Source organism: Echeneis naucrates, chromosome 2, assembly GCF_900963305.1.
Source record: "Echeneis naucrates chromosome 2, fEcheNa1.1, whole genome shotgun sequence".
NCBI lineage: Eukaryota > Metazoa > Chordata > Actinopteri > Carangiformes > Echeneidae > Echeneis > Echeneis naucrates.
The window spans coordinates 1,693,101-1,708,806 of record NC_042512.1 but is presented as its reverse complement, the minus strand read 5'-3'; the positions used below and the strand labels follow the sequence as shown (position 1 = coordinate 1,708,806).

At 41.7% G+C, this 15,706-nt stretch overlaps 9 non-coding genes across 9 annotated transcripts; 7 read left to right on the top strand and 2 right to left on the bottom strand.

Annotated features, from left to right (window-relative positions):
• The first annotated feature begins 4,729 nt into the window (after positions 1 to 4,729).
• On the top strand, positions 4,730 to 4,920 carry LOC115057773 (U2 spliceosomal RNA). The gene has a single exon (XR_003841954.1). It is a non-coding gene; the product is annotated as a U2 spliceosomal RNA (small nuclear RNA).
• A 2,011-nt stretch (positions 4,921 to 6,931) lies between these two features.
• Positions 6,932 to 7,003, top strand: trnaa-cgc (transfer RNA alanine (anticodon CGC)). The gene has a single exon. It is a non-coding gene; the product is annotated as a tRNA-Ala (tRNA).
• Positions 7,004 to 8,143: 1,140 nt separating this feature from the next.
• Positions 8,144 to 8,226, top strand: trnal-cag (transfer RNA leucine (anticodon CAG)). The gene has a single exon. It is a non-coding gene; the product is annotated as a tRNA-Leu (tRNA).
• Positions 8,227 to 12,729: 4,503 nt separating this feature from the next.
• trnap-agg (transfer RNA proline (anticodon AGG)) lies at positions 12,730 to 12,801 on the bottom strand. The gene has a single exon. It is a non-coding gene; the product is annotated as a tRNA-Pro (tRNA).
• A 1,282-nt stretch (positions 12,802 to 14,083) lies between these two features.
• Positions 14,084 to 14,157, top strand: trnat-agu (transfer RNA threonine (anticodon AGU)). The gene has a single exon. It is a non-coding gene; the product is annotated as a tRNA-Thr (tRNA).
• Positions 14,158 to 14,298: 141 nt separating this feature from the next.
• trnai-gau (transfer RNA isoleucine (anticodon GAU)) lies at positions 14,299 to 14,372 on the top strand. Its single transcript has one exon. It is a non-coding gene; the product is annotated as a tRNA-Ile (tRNA).
• Positions 14,373 to 14,625: 253 nt separating this feature from the next.
• Positions 14,626 to 14,707, top strand: trnas-gcu (transfer RNA serine (anticodon GCU)). The gene has a single exon. It is a non-coding gene; the product is annotated as a tRNA-Ser (tRNA).
• A 425-nt stretch (positions 14,708 to 15,132) lies between these two features.
• trnal-cag (transfer RNA leucine (anticodon CAG)) lies at positions 15,133 to 15,215 on the bottom strand. The gene has a single exon. It is a non-coding gene; the product is annotated as a tRNA-Leu (tRNA).
• A 139-nt stretch (positions 15,216 to 15,354) lies between these two features.
• trnas-gcu (transfer RNA serine (anticodon GCU)) lies at positions 15,355 to 15,436 on the top strand. Its single transcript has one exon. It is a non-coding gene; the product is annotated as a tRNA-Ser (tRNA).
• The last annotated feature ends 270 nt before the right edge of the window (positions 15,437 to 15,706 follow it).

Sequence of the window (15,706 nt, the reverse complement as noted above, 5' to 3'; positions counted from 1 at the left end):
GAAGACCAAACTGATACAGCCCTTCAACACATCAACTTAGGAAGTGAAAATTCAGGGTATTAACTGTGACTGTGGCTGAAGATGGATCAGACCACCTGAACTAGTTCACTGATGAATTATTCCATCTTTAAACCCTGTAGAGACAGAGTCCATGGAGGTCCAGGACTGAATCTGATTAACTTTGGTCTTTGTTATTAACTCACAGCTGAAATTATCTGGAAAACAACTAAATATTAAACTTGTCTTTAAGATTCACTGTAGATGAAGAAGAAGGAGCAGAAATGTTTTGTAAAAGTCTCCAACAGACCATATTCATACAGAACATATCTGTTGAGGCTGATGGATTATTGCTCTGTGGTGAACTACAACTCCCAGTCCTCTCCCACTCTCTCCCACCCCAAACCTGTTCAATCCCAATTCAACTCCTGTCTGTCACAGAGTAAAGCTCTACTGGTCTAAAGAGTGCAGCTTCAAACTCGAGTCTTTGTTGGTGTCTGTTGTAGTCACTGGATGAACATTTACACACCATAAATATGGAGTCCAGGTCTGTGTGATGATGTTTGTCAGACTTAAATCTGAGGAGAAAAGAGACAAACATACAGTTTGTTCCAGGAGTTTTCTATGAACACCGATAGACAAACTTTGATACCTTTAATGAGTCAAACAACAACAAATGATCAGCTTTTACCTTTTTTCTTTGATAAAGTCATCCATAGACCGATTATGCTTCATGGAGAAACAGCTGGATACAGCAGACTGTTGTCCTCCCTTAAAGTCAATACGACCCATAGACCGATCACTCTTCATGGACACACAGCTCAGTTCAGGAGAATCCGGTCTTGACTTCTGGTTGCTAGAAAAAACAGAGTTGACATTAAAAGAATTAACCAAAAAAAGTGGGCAGAAATTATAACTTGAAAATAGTCCAGCTTTCATTTGTATAGCCACAATAACATTTACATGTCACTTTGACTGTTTGGATATTTTTCATTTGACTAAAATGAAGTATTTTGCATAGAGTATTACTGACATGTGCAAGTCAAATAATAATAATGATAATAATAATAATAATGATAAGAAGAAGAAAAAGAAATATATCTCTACATGCAGGCAGCACAGCAGCATCATGGTTAGTGCTGTTACTCCACAACAGCCATGTCTGTAGGTCTGAGTGTGAGTGTGGCAGATTGTCACTGTGTGTTGGCCCTGTGATGGACTGGTGAATATGAATGAACGAATCTCCACATCCTGGTTGAGCTCCCAGTGGAGACAAGGATAAAAAAACTGAAGCAGTAAAAACTGTAAGTGACAGTGAGAGTGAATAATGATGGAGCAGTGATCTGAGTGCTGAGCTCTGACAGATGGACAGTTAGAGATCCTCATCTCACCTCTGAGCTTTGGTCTGACTCTCATGTTCCCCACACAGAGTGGTTTTAGAGGGAGGGGCTCCCTCCTCTCTGTCCTCACACTGATTCATAGCTGAGCCTCCACCTTCACACAAACACAACAAAAAGTTTCATTAACACAGGATTTACATCAGAGGACACAATCATCACCATTACTGTCATTAACTTCAGCCTTTAACTCCCAACAACAAACTGTTTGACTTTTCTCTCTCTGTGTTGATTTCAGTCAGATTGTGTTATAAACAGAGAACATTCCTGATTCATGTTAATCCCGATCTTTATAACACTTTATTTCAAGCAAACTCAGATCACCATTTACTTTTTACAGTGCAAGTTGAAGAATTATGGATCTTTGACACAGTTATGATCACCATAACTTGGCACATTTCGAGGTCTACAATTTTCATGAAATACATTTTTGAGGGCCAAATCTTTCCTTCAGAAGCCATGTAAAAAAATAAAAACAACACAAAAACAAAAAGAACAATTACAACTAAACCAGTCTGACCTGTCAGGAATTGCCAGACCAGAGGAGGTGGTTCTCTCATCTGATGAATATGATAAATCTTAAACATTTGTTTCTTTGACACATGTGACACAAACAAACAGGATGTGATGAAGTTCTACTATCTGTCTACTAGATGGTGATAAACAATGTGGGAACATTTTACATTAAATCAGTCACAGTGTGGAGAAATCAAACAGTTTCTGCTGAACAAACTGTTCATAATAAAGTGCTGCCTTTGTTTCTTATTGTTTCTAAATGTATTGGAAGACAAATGAACCGAGGAAACTGAAGCCAAACTGAGTTCAGAGGCCTCTTAGCCAGCTGACCAGTTCTCAGGAACCTCCATCAACATTGCTCACAACATTAGTGTGCGATGCTGCTGGAGGAGGAGAGGGGACCCTGCTGCTCTCTACACTTGATGATCTATCCCAATCACACAGAATAATAATCTGACTGATGTAGATCATGCACGTTTCTGTTTATTTGTATAAAGATCCTTATCATTTTAGATTTATTAACGTGTACAGTGACATTTACTCAGGATAGAATTATATTCATTCTTCTAAAACAAACAACAACAAAAAAAATACAATCAGTGAATGAATGGACAATCCATGTCCAACAGCTATCTTTGTGTGGGATGAGACATGTAGAAACTCAGGGTTTCTTAAAGAAAACCAGCGAGCAGGTGATGTTCACAGAGTCTGTTACCATGGTGATTGTCTCAGAGTTTAAATACCCCTGTTTCAGGAACCGATAACTCAGTTTCCCCTTATCTCAGGGTTAACACACTCCGTTATCACAAACCCGCTGTCAGCCAATCAAAGAGAGTGTATCTACCGAACAGCCAATCAAAAAAATTGCACTGCTGTATCCGGGTGAGATTTTGATATTCCGCACATATGCTACAGAAGAAGACAGACACTCTGAGAAATGGGAGCCACTGACCCCCGTGCTGACGGCCTCAAAAAAAAAAAAAAACATAAACACACCTGCACTAAAATGCTGAATTCTATAAATATCTTTATTTGTATGAATTTATGCGTCATTTGTCAGAGCTCAATTTCACTCTGAACTCACTTCAAAACTTGAGAGCCCTGACTGTTAATACGGTCTGTTCTCAGCTCAGCTGGAGTTTTTCTCTGTTCGTCAAAGTGAACTCTGACCTCCATGTCTCAGTGTCTCAGTGTTACAGAAGTCCACTGTGAGTCTCCGTCCCTCCACAGTCCACAGGGACAAACTGACAGTGAAATAATAATAATGTTAACACTCACCGGCCTCAGCCTTCAGTTTCCCTGCTTCTGCTCCGACAGCTTCAAAATGGAGGCTGAACTCTGAACACTTTCACTTTCAGCTGCTGCGGTTACTGGAAGTCACACGACCCTCTGTGTGTGTGTGTGTGTGTGTGTGTGTGTGTGTGTGTGTGTGTGTGTGTGGGTGTGGTCACCAGGGGCACGTGTGGATTCCGCCTTGTTTGATGTGCTGCACTAATGGTGATAAGTATTGGTGGTCTTATCCATCGCCTCCCTCAGTGACCTCAGCTCCGCCCCCCCCTTTTTTTTATTTTTTATTTTACACTTGTTGTAATTTACTTACTTTTTTAAAATTTACTTTTGGCAGTGTTAATATTTTGATAACGTTTTAAAGAAATTTCATAAATATATTTTAACTGCCATCCTGGTTTTTGTCGTGCTTTAAGCCTTTTTCCCTTTTAAGCCTGCCATTTTAAATAAAAATTATCATTATTTGTTGAGAACACGTCTCTGTACTTTTTTATTCAACAAGGAACCTGTTTGTGCCTTCTTTTGTTAATCTCGGGTTTTTGGCGTTGGCGTTGTCTCAACCAGTACTTACATCTACACCACTCCGCTACAGTATGTTAGCATTAATCGGACATAACGGACTTTATGTGAAGATAAAATAATGGCAGTAATTCTGGGTTAAAATGACTTTGTTTGCTATTTTCAATATGTGGGTGTTCAGTCATTTGTGTGCACATGGTGTATGATGTTTAATCCTTATTTGTTAGTTTTACAGGAAGCTTCATCTGGGAGTGACAAACAGCTTGAATGAAGAACATTTCCCTCATTTGGGGAAATCTGCCCATCAAACACTGCACGTTCAGGGAGGGCAGAATAAATAGAAGTGAATAACTTCTGAGCTTTTTACACTTATTCTTTATACGGGGGAATGCAAAGTCTCATTAGGACTCATGTGACTTGGTGAAATGCTGTCTGTAGTCTGTCAGGTCGTTTTAAAGAATTACTGTCAGCTTCAACTGTTTTATATTCAGATAACGTTGATGATTTCTTATGAAAACAGCTGACAACAAGGAACAGCGGCGGAAAATCATGGCACCAAAAAAATGTGAGAAGTATATGTGGTTTTATTCTGTGGATGACAAAGTTACGCTTTCACTTTATTATTCTCTCTTTCGGTCGAAAAAAGCCGAGTCCAGTCGAGGAGAGCCGAATCTTCAGAGAATCCGTGCAGACAGGGGGGTTATTTTGATGGACACACCATGAGGCCAATCACATGAGAGGACAAACTGATGTTTTCACAATAATATTCAGCTAGTAAATTGACATAGATATGAAGTTTTACAGGTGACCAAGAAGAGACGTTTTCTTTGCTCTACAACGTAACTTTGTGAAAATAACATGTCTGTGGTTGTTTTCTGATCCCTCCTTCGTTTCTTCATGTCTTCTGTTTGTGTCTCTCTCTCGGAGTGATGTTGTTACTGAAGCCGACTCTGACCCCTCACTGAGCGGGTCGGTGCGGAGAAACACTCCGTTACCTCCGACAGCTGAGCGGTATCGCTTCTCGGCCTTTTGGCTAAGATCAAGTGTAGTATCTGTTCTTATCAGTTTAATATCTGATACGTCCCCTACCCGGGGACCATATATTAAATAGATTTTTGGAACAGGGAGATGGAATAGGGGCTTGCTCCGTCCACTCCACGCATCGACCTGGTATTGCAGTATCTCCAGGAACGGTGCACTTCCTCTGTGTGTTCAATACAAGTCCTGTTCAGCTCAACATCACTTTAAACACATGATGTTGTCTTCATGTGTGTAACGCTGAGTGTACAGAGTGTTCATGTTCAGTTTATGGTTTTACAATCAGTGATGCATTCATGTAGAAACATCAGTTTAATGTTGCTGATTTCATCAGGTTATATTCTGCTGACCAGACTGAATCAATAAAGTTTTGTTTCAACACGTCATCGTTTAAATGTTGAATCTCAATGTAGATTTGAACAAAGAGCTCCAGCTGAAGAAAACAATGCTGTCTGTTTCCAGATGATGAAGAACTCAGTTCTCAGTTGATGCTCAGTTATCTCCATCTAGTGGACAGATGGTAGAAGTTGATTCCTGAAAAGAGGAAGTGACTTTTCCTCAGATCAAACTGTTGAAGGAGAACGAGCAGCTTCTTCCTCACTGACTCACTCAACCTCTGTCTCCTGGGTTTGGATTTAGGTCTGGGTCTGGGTCTGGGTCTAAGACCAGGTGGGCCTGCTCAGAGTCTCTGTGTTGGATGTGAGCTGCTGAAATCTCTGAAAACCATGAGTAACTGCAGTGAAAATACAAATATGCACTGATATGAGTTGTTAGTTGTGTTGTGTTAGTTGTAACCAATGGACCATGACACAATTGAACATCATCTGTTTTGCTTCATCTGCTTTTTAGTGTCCAGGACACAGAGGAAGAGGATGTCTCCACATGCACATTTGTTCTTGATGTTTTCACTCACTGTTTAAAAAAAAAAAAAAAAAATTTAATTCATCCAAGTGTGATCTTTTGTTGCTCTGTAATATATTCGATTCACATTTTCTGTATGGCTTAGTCTTAAAATTATAATGGTTGTATGGTCAGCTCCTGCCTCATCAGAAAAAGTGGGATGGACAATAAATGCTGAATGGGCTGTTGCTACTCTGCTTTCTCGATCACTATCAGACCACGAGTAAGTCAATAGGAATTACAAGCAAAATCAAGGAAATCCAATAATCCATCTACGCAAAAAAGAGCATTTGAATCATCAAAATATTTCCCCAGCTGACACAAACGTGATGCTTTCCCTCCAAAACTTATTTAAGTAATTCTTATACAGAGCTTTCAGTTGTCACCCTACCACCCCAAATGTGAAACTGACGTGTGCAAATATGGAATGAAGCAATGACAGCCAAACAAGTAGTTGAGTATGTGATTTTATTTATATTTAGCATGCAATGTCTCAGTCTCTGCTGTCTGTTCCACAGAAGAACATGACAGTTCAGCGGGCTGACATGAACCACGTGACCACCCCGCAGTGAGATCAGGGAGTGTTGGGACTCTTCTCTCTCTGGGACACTGGATCTGTCTGTCTGTATCATGTGAGAAACTCTGAAACACTCTGAACTTCTTTAAAACACGCTGGATTTACTGATATGAAAGTGTCCAGCGGTCCATGATGGATTATCATAGAAAGACATCAGCTTTAATGAAATACATTGTTGCTTATAAGCACAGAAATTAAAATATTCATCTGTAAAACTTAAGATGTTGATGAATAAATTCAGATGAATAAATTATGCCAGTTGTGTGATGACGTCATGTGTCACTTTCCTTACTGAGGAGTGACATCAGAGCTCCGTCTCACTCAGCGGAGGAACAAAGGAGGAGCTCATGTTTGAACCTGTGTGAGAAAAACAGAAAAAAGAAGACTGTTTAGCAATGCTGGGGATTGCACCAAAGGATTCATACATGGAAAGCACACATTCTACCACTGAGCTACATTCCCTGCGTGGTCTGGCAGCTTTAGCTAACCAGATAGCTTCTGAGCTCCTGCGACAGCTAAAACAGCGATCTGTCTGATGAAACCTTTTGGATGAGATGAGCCCGTTGATAATGGTTACTGAAAAATACTTTAAACATGAGCTCTGTGTCACATTCATGTAGCTTGTGTAGAAACAGTTAATTCCATCAGAATGAACCTTCACCTGTCACAGTGTGTTAGAAGCCCTGCGGGTGGCCACACAGGGGATGTAGCTCAGTGGGAGAGCGCATGCTTCGCATGTATGAGGCCCCGGGTTCAATCCCCGGCATCTCCAGCACTAATAATGAAGTGTAGGAAATACTTAACTCCTCCATATTGTCCTGCTTACTCACTCAAACAAATTACTGACAACACACATACATATGTGTGAAAGACAAACTACTGGCCGCTGATCTAAAGTGTATTTTTCACGTCATCCAGTGTTCACCCAGCCCCTCATCCACTCTGAATGGACGCAAAATGGTACCGTTTGTTTGCGCTGTAAAATTTTTTATTTGTGCTGCTGCAGTTTTATCGATGTTAGACATTTTAATTTCTGGTGATGAAGTCACTCAGCCCCCCATGTTCTCTGAATGGACCCAAAGTGCAGTTGTCACCAAATTTATCAAACAGTAATGAAAGATGTCAGATGTTTAAAAGAAATTTTATTCTTAATTGAGCTCTTCATTCTGGATATGATTAATTTAACTTTATCTTTGGGTTATGAACCCCAGACTCCCCAACTTCCTGTATTGGATATCCTTCTTCCTGGTTAAGCTACCTGTGCTACTTTGTTCTGAAAATCCGATCTCAGTATCCTGTCTGCAGAAGTCTGATATCATAACAGTGAAAACTTAAGGTTCTCCCCCAACCTGTCAATGATCTGGATAGTCTTCATGTCTCCTTCTGGTCCAGCTTCAACTTTGGTTGAGGAGGTGAAACCAAGCAAAGATCCAGATAGCAGATACCAGGTCCATCCACAGCTAATGATCAGCTGAAAGCTAAAGGAAACAGTCAAAGCTCCATACACAACAACAGTCCTGCTTCTGTTTACCAAAAGGCTCCAAAGCCCACTCAGGGACCTGCTGTGTTTAGTTCACTTGTTGCTGTATCTCCAAAGAGCTACAGCCTTGTGGTGAATGTGGGCATCGATCCCACTACCTCTCACATGCTAAGCGAGCACGCTACCATTTGAGCTAATTCCCCTGTACTGGCATGCAAGCTAAGCTTTGAGAAAAGGCCCCTTTAACAACCTCTGCGTTCACCATCAACAGGTTTCAAAGATATTTAGAAATCATTCACGATGGCCTTAAAGGCAGATATTTAGGCTAATTCAACAACAGGAATTAGCCTGCAACAGGAAGTTCCGCATGTCTCTGTCTCTTGATGGGCTAATTTTTCAGCAAATTTTTTGGCTAGTGTTGCAGCTTTTGTTGTCAGAATGGCTGAGCGGTCTAAGGTGCTGTGTTCAGGTTGCAGTCTCTCCTGGAGGCGTGGGTTCAAATCCCACTTCTGACAGAAACAGCTTTTATTTCACCTCAACTGCAGTAAGGTGTGTTTGGGGACAAAGTTGTTTTGGTCAACTTTTGACCGCCCAAACTTTTAAAAGACCAAAATTCCTTTGACATGTCGAAATATTGCTACTCCGTCCTTCGAAAATGGAAACAATGGAAACAACGGAAACAACAACACATGCAAACATGCAAAGAGAAAGGTGCTGGGTTGAGGTTCCAGTATCAAGGGAGACATTGTTGATGCCACAAAACCATCTCCAGTGCGAATACGGTGGATATGTGGGCAGAACTGACCCTCAGTCAGCTTGGGTGGTTTGGTGGTAGAACACACACCTGCCAAATGGGAGGCCTGGGCTCAATTGCCAACATTCAACATATGTAAAAATTGTCATGTTCACCTCACACACTAAAGGTCTCTGGATAGAAGCTGTTAGGAAACAACTTTATTCTCCTTGTTTATCCACAGAGGAGGTGAAGTCACACACCACATGATGTTTCTCTTTCCTTTCCTCCCTACATTACCTCGTCTGTGCAAGTATTGCATGCTGCTTTTCGAGTGTCTTCTTTTGACACCATGAAAAAAATCCATGAGGCCGTGTAGACACCAAAAAGGCAGCCTACAAACTTGGAGAGCACCAGCATTGATCCCAACAGAATTTTAACACAGAGCCTTCAGATGTGCAGTCAGTCTTCCTGGAATTCAGATATTTTTTAAAAAGGTAGCTTATATGTCAGACAAATTTGCAGCGCGCTTGCTGTGCATTTGCAGTGTGTTCTATTTTCTTTACCTTCACCTTTTCACTGCAATTTGCAGTGCATTCGCAGTGATTTTTTTTTTTTTTTACTGCGATTTGCTGTGCATTTGCAGTGAACTTTTGCACTGCTTTTGCCATGGCAGACGATCTGTGATGTCAGAAGTTCTGTGAATTCAGATGATTAAAAAGACATTTTATACTGAATTGAACCCTTAATTCTTAATTCTGATTCATTTGACTTTGTCTGTTGTTTCTGCATCGTTGTTCAGTCAGACCAACAGCAGGCTGCCATCCACAGTTCATCACTTTTATTTTCTCAACATGTCTCTGTGAACGCATTATATCCCATTATATGGGACATGTATTCTTATCAGAATTGGCGAGCCAGGAGAGACAGTCTATGATGGATGCAGATCCATCCACTCCATCCACTGTTAGCCCCTCAGCCCCAGAATGCTGGAGAAACAGGAAGGAGGAACGCCCTCGACCAACAGTGGCAAACAGCTGTCTGAGTGAAAAACCTCCCCTTGATGTGTGGGTTCAAATCCCACTTCTGACAGAAACTGCTTTTCTTTCACCTCAACTGCTGTAAGGTGTGTTTGGGGACAAAGTTGTTTTATGTATATATATATATATATATAATATATATTACATAACAACTAATTACACTTGGATTAATAAAAATTTTATTTTTTTTTATTTAACAGTAAGTGAAAACATCAAGAACAAGTGTGCATGTGGAGACGTCCTCTTCCTCTGTGTCCTGGACACTAAAAAGCAGATGAAGCAAAATAGGTGAGAAAAGAAGATGTTCAGTTGTGTCATGCGAACTGCGAACAAACTATGTTATTTCTCCATCTCAGAATAACCTCAGAACCTGTATTTTTGTGCTGACTGCTACAATAATGCTGCCTTTAATAGAAGTTTAGGAACATTTGATGAAAGAATACATTTTGATGACGATTGGAAATGTCTGTTTATTGTTTATCGCTTGTTAGGATCCCCGTTAGCTGTCACTGAGGCAGCAGCTACTCTTCCTGGGGTCCAAATGAAAATGCACATCTGCAGTCAAACAGGTTCAGGTAGATGCAGAGTCCTACATTAAAACAAGCCACTTTACCATCAACCTCAGCTGCAGTATACACATTACACTTCCATCACCAGATCCTCTGTATATAGATGTACTTCAGAGTGGTGCTGTGGCTTAGCTGGTCAAAGTGTCTGTCTCTTAAACAGGAGATCCTGGGTTTGAATCACAGCAGTGCCTTGTTCATAATGTTAGATACAACAGATATAACAAGCTGGCAGTTGAAACTGTTTGCCTCTGAAGAGACCTGAGCAGGTCGGACTGCTCGGCCACTCTACCACCTTCACAGAAGGAATGACACCCATGTGACATTATGATAAACCTCAAAGGTTGGGAGGAGAGAAGAGTATGTGACCATGACTGTCCTGTGAGCTTCATTCATAATATGACATTTTGACTCTCTGCTCAGGGTTGGATCACTGTTTGGGGGGAGTGGAGTTACTGTTATATGTAGTCACTATCCCACAAAAATCAGAAGACAGACAGAGAGAACAGAGAGAGACAGAGAAGACACCATGGAACCACAGGACTGTTAGCTGATCTTTATCAAAGGTGCTGGCTCGAGGTTCCAGTGTCAAGGGATGTCATTGATGGAGCCAAACTGTCTCCACTTCTTATATGGTGAATGTGTGCTTCTGTGTTATTTTTTTCTTTTGCAAAAAAATGTAAAATAAAATAAAACTTAAAAGTGAGCTGAAAGGAAAGGACCAGTTCTGTGTTAAGTGTTACTGATGACTTTTTGTGTGTGTGGGGGTGTTTTGTTTTGAATGTCTGATCTTTGTTGTCCGTAAAGAAAGGCATTAACAAAGCCCCACCTGTCATGTCTCTATTCCCCACCAGTGGGGTGGAGCCCACACTTTAAGAACGGCAGCCCTATAAGCATCCAACAGCATCACTGAGTCAGGAGCAACTGACTGTTCACAGGACACAGCACTCTCTCTGACCAGTCACTTAACTGCACTGTCTTCATGTCTCCCAGCAGCTCCTTGTTGCTAAAGTCAGTTGTTGTAGAAAAAAAGGTCTTCTGGGTTTTCATCAGCTGTAGGTTACAACGATCAACATAATAGATATGACAGACAGAGTTCTCAATGTTTTCCTGTTAATCAGTGCTGCTGAAAATCTCATGTAGTGTGTATAAATAGCAGAGGATGGTTTCGATCCATCGACCTCTGGGTTATGGGCCCAGCACGCTTCCTCTGCGCCACTCTGCTCAGTACGTTCAGGTCGCAGAGTCCTCTGGAGTTTTGTGTAATTTTTAACCACCACATCCACTTTCTCTCTCTTCCACCTGCAGTCTATCTAATAACCACCAGGGGGTGGCTCCACTGGTTGGAAAATGAAGTCAGAGTGTATTGAAGTCTATGGGGTTTCATACAGACAGTGGCCAGTATGGGGCTTGAACCCACAAACTTGGCGTTAACTGAATATAACTGGCCAGTTACCAGGGTCATGGAGAGGCCAACCACTGTCCATGACTTGTTCTTAGAATATGTTAAACAATGTTGTGGGTGTGTATCTACTGTAACAGACCGACTGTAGCTGAATAGATAGAACGGTTTCATCCTCCTCCTGGTCTGTAGACCAGTTGGGCACCATTGGCATGAGATCTACAGGATCTCAAGTTAAATTGTAGACACACAGTTAAACTGCAATGGCCGGGAATCGACCTCACCACTATACCACCATTGCATGCAAAACGGTGAGCATCCACTCCGAATGGACGCGAAATGGTACCGTTTGTTTGCACTAAAAATTCTTATTTGTGCTGCTACGGTTTTATCGATGTTAGACATTTTAATTTCTGGTGATGAAGTCACACAGCCCCCCATGTTCTCCAAATGGACCCAAAGTGCAGTTGTCACCAAATTTATCAAACAGTATTGTCAGATGTCAGATGTCAGTAATGTAAGATGTTCAATCTTAAATAATTACATAGCCTATCGTAGCTCAAAGCTTTTGATCCAGTAAGACATTTATAAGCAGTTAGTTCCATTAGGCCACTGGGACAGATATTTAATATCTCCAAGAAGCGAGAATAGGTTAGGAAGGATCCTAAATGTTGTAGTGTATGATCAATGCTCAGAAAACGTTTGACTACATTTTAAATGCCATAAATGTCCTGCTGTCAATGGCTCGTTGGTCTAGGGGTATGATTCTCGCTTCGGGTGCGAGAGGTCTGACTGGAACTTTTCCTGTTGCAGCCTGCTATTCCTGCTAGAATTATCCTAAATATCTGCCTTTAAGGACATCGTGAGCAAGCAGACAATTGGTCACCTGCCAAGATAAAAATATATATAATCACGCTGTGCACGTGCAAATGAAGATCATTATATGCATCATAATCATGGACCAGTAAAGATGGTGACAGATAGAACATCATGTTATGTCAGCACCACAAAAGTAGTACAAAGAAGTACCAAGATGTACAGAGGATCTGAAAATATTGAAAAGTAAGTGGCTGGCAATCATGACTCCTACCAAAGTTTGTCTCCTGTGAAAAGCAGTCAATCACCAATATCCCTTCTCCTCAGCACAGCATGAGCCACAAAACTACCATTGCTCTTGCTTCAGTTGCCAAGATACTGCAACTAACAACCAGACAGCAAACCTCACACAGCTCCGTAGTGGAACGGTTAGCACCCCTATTGACTGAAAGGCAACAGATGGGCTCGTCCGGGATTTGAACCCGGGACCTCTCGCACCCTAAGCGAGAATCATACCCCTAGACCAACGAGCCATGTGGACTGTGGAGTTCATGACAAAAAAGTGGGAGGAGTCTTTGATCCCTTTGATGTCGTTAGAACCTTTGTGACATCACAGAATCAGCATCTCCTTTGATGGTTACTGATGGAACATTTGTGGCGTTTTTTTTTTTTTTTTTTTTTCATTATTTACACACAGCACATTCAGGACATTAATGTGACGGTTTATTATATGCTAAAGAAACTTTGGTAAGAGTCATGTTGGTCAGCCACATATGTTGGGGGTATTTTCAGATCCAAAATACATCCTTGTACATCAGAGTGGTGCTGCTACGGAGTGTTGCATTAGTGGCCACCATCACTTCAAATAACCCAAATGGGAAAGATCCTTATTGACAGCATTGTTGCGCTTTGTTACATCTGAACTAAAGACACAAATAAAATAATCTAAATTGGCTTTTCTGATTTGGCTGATCTGAATAGGTTTAACGTCTTGTTGGGAATCAACCTTCAAAACTGCCCCCATGTTCTGTTAGGGTAGATGTTGCACACGGCATCAAGATGATCTGCCAGTGAGACTGCCTGAAAAATAAAACACATGGTGTTAAAGATTTCTTTGTGAGGTCAATAGCAGAGCTTCTTAAGTCACAATCTGTGGAACATGCAAAACAACTTCTACGTACCATCGCGACTGACTCTGACTCTTCTGAAGCACCAGCATCAGTGGAAGTTCAAAAACATGAAAAATGGGCTTTTCAAACATGAAAACCTCCCCATTCGTGCCAACCAATCTTTCCTTCATTGAGGGAAACATGAGGATTCGTTCTGCAAAACAAAAACGTTAAATGGATGATGTAGCTGATGTAGCTGGATCATGTTGGTTCAAACTGATGTTAAGATATTTGACTCTAGCAGTCATTGTTGGTCGATGTATGCTGGATAAGAGAAAGTAGATTAAACACAGCACGTCTCTCAGTGGGCTCCAAAAGACCACTGAGCCATCCTGACATGTGTGACAAAAAATTGACAAAAAACACAGACTGTTATGTGCATTTCCTTCTTCAAATCTTCATTTTGGTCATTTAATATGTTTTGCTGCGTTTCAACTCCTACAGTTGTGTGCTTCTGAGACAGGCTGCCATCCACAGTTCATCACTTTTATTATTAATGATCAGCTCAGAACCAAACAGTGTATCTTTCATCCAAAGACACACTCCACTCTCCACACAAGAGGTGTTTCAGGTGTCTGTGTCATGACGGTCAGCTACTGATGTTGGAATATTTTAAGATCCTCTGTACATTTCTGTACATCAGAGTGGTGCTGTGGCTTAGTTGGTCAAAGCGCCTGTCTAGTAAACAGGAGATCCTGGGTTCAAATCCCAGCAGTACCTATTTTAAGGTTGTTGAGATAAACTCATGTAACTTCTTCTGCAGGAGTTCCATTAAAACTCTCTGACCAATCAGGTAACTGCAGAGTCTTCAGATCTCCCTTTGGAACATCCTGACGTTTTGTGGAAGAGATGACTGTGGAAGGCTGGTTAGCTCAGCTGGTTAGAGCGTGGTGCTGATAACGCCAAGGTCATGGGTTCAATCCCCATACTGGCCACAAGCAGCATCTCAGGACTTGGTGTTCTCTCCATAGACTTCAATGCAGTCTGAAGTCTTTTTCCAACCAGTGGAACTGCCCCCTGGTGGTCATTAGAAGTGCAGCTTAACTTATCAGATACAACAATAACACAAAGTTACAATGATCAGAGCAAAGACTGCAGATATATCATTTCCTGTCAAGTCCCTGTTCAGGTGCTGCAGCTTCTTCCCAATGGCTGTTTTTTTGTCATCACATGTACCTTTGTGTACATGACGAGGTGGCCGAGTGGTGAAGGCGATGGACTGCTAATCCATTGTGCTCTGCACGCGTGGGTTCGAATCCCATCCTCGTCGGTGTTCAGCTGGCTTTAGTCCGTCTGAGCTGTACCCTAGCTCAGTCGGTAGAGCATGAGACTCTTAATCTCAGGGTTGTGGGTTCGAGCCCCACGTCGGCGATGACAAACCTGGAGGGGAAGCGTGTGTTTGGGGACATCTGGAGAGAATTGGACCTGGTAGACCTCCAAACCTTCCTTGGAAGTAATACAGACAAACCAGGTTCCGTCCAAATAGTTCCAGTTTTGTTGTTGCTTCTGTCGGCAGAACTCAAAGGTATCTGGCAGGACCATGATTGCCTTTTGAGCTTCATTAACAGAGTGCACTCTACTGTGGAGGTCATGACAAAAAAGTGGGAGGAGTCTTTGATCTCTTTGATGTCGTTAGAACCTTTGTGACATCACAAACACACCTTGCTGCAGTAGAGGTGAAAGAAAAGCACTTTCTGTCAGAAGTGGGATTTGAACCCACGCCTCCAGGGGAGACTGCGACCTGAACGCAACGCCTTAGACCGCTCAGCCATTCTGACAACTAAAGCTAGCACATGAGCCGAAAAATTTGTTGAAAAATTAGCCCATCAAGAGACAGAGACATGCAGAACTTTTCCTGTTGCAGCCTGCTATTTCAGCTAGAATTAATAAATATCTGCCTTTGAAGCAATCAAACATGACGAGGTGGCAGAGTGGTTAAGGCGATGGACTGCTAATCCATTGTGCTCTGCACGCGTGGGTTTGAATCCCATCCTCGTCGGTGGTTGCTTTAGTCTGTCTAAGTTGCAGCCTGCTATTCCACCTAAAATTATCTATCCAGTCAGAATTGTCCTCAACATCAGCTGGTTAGAGCTGAGCCACTTTTTTGATCATACTGTGATAAATGACATTCTCCATGTTTTCCCTAACCCAAATCTGTAAACATTAGTCAAAGGAGACAAGAAGAGCAGATGTTGAACGGTTCCCTTCGATAGCTCAGTTGGTAGAGCGGAGGACTGTAGAGGCTTGCAGCTGAAATCCTTAGGACTTT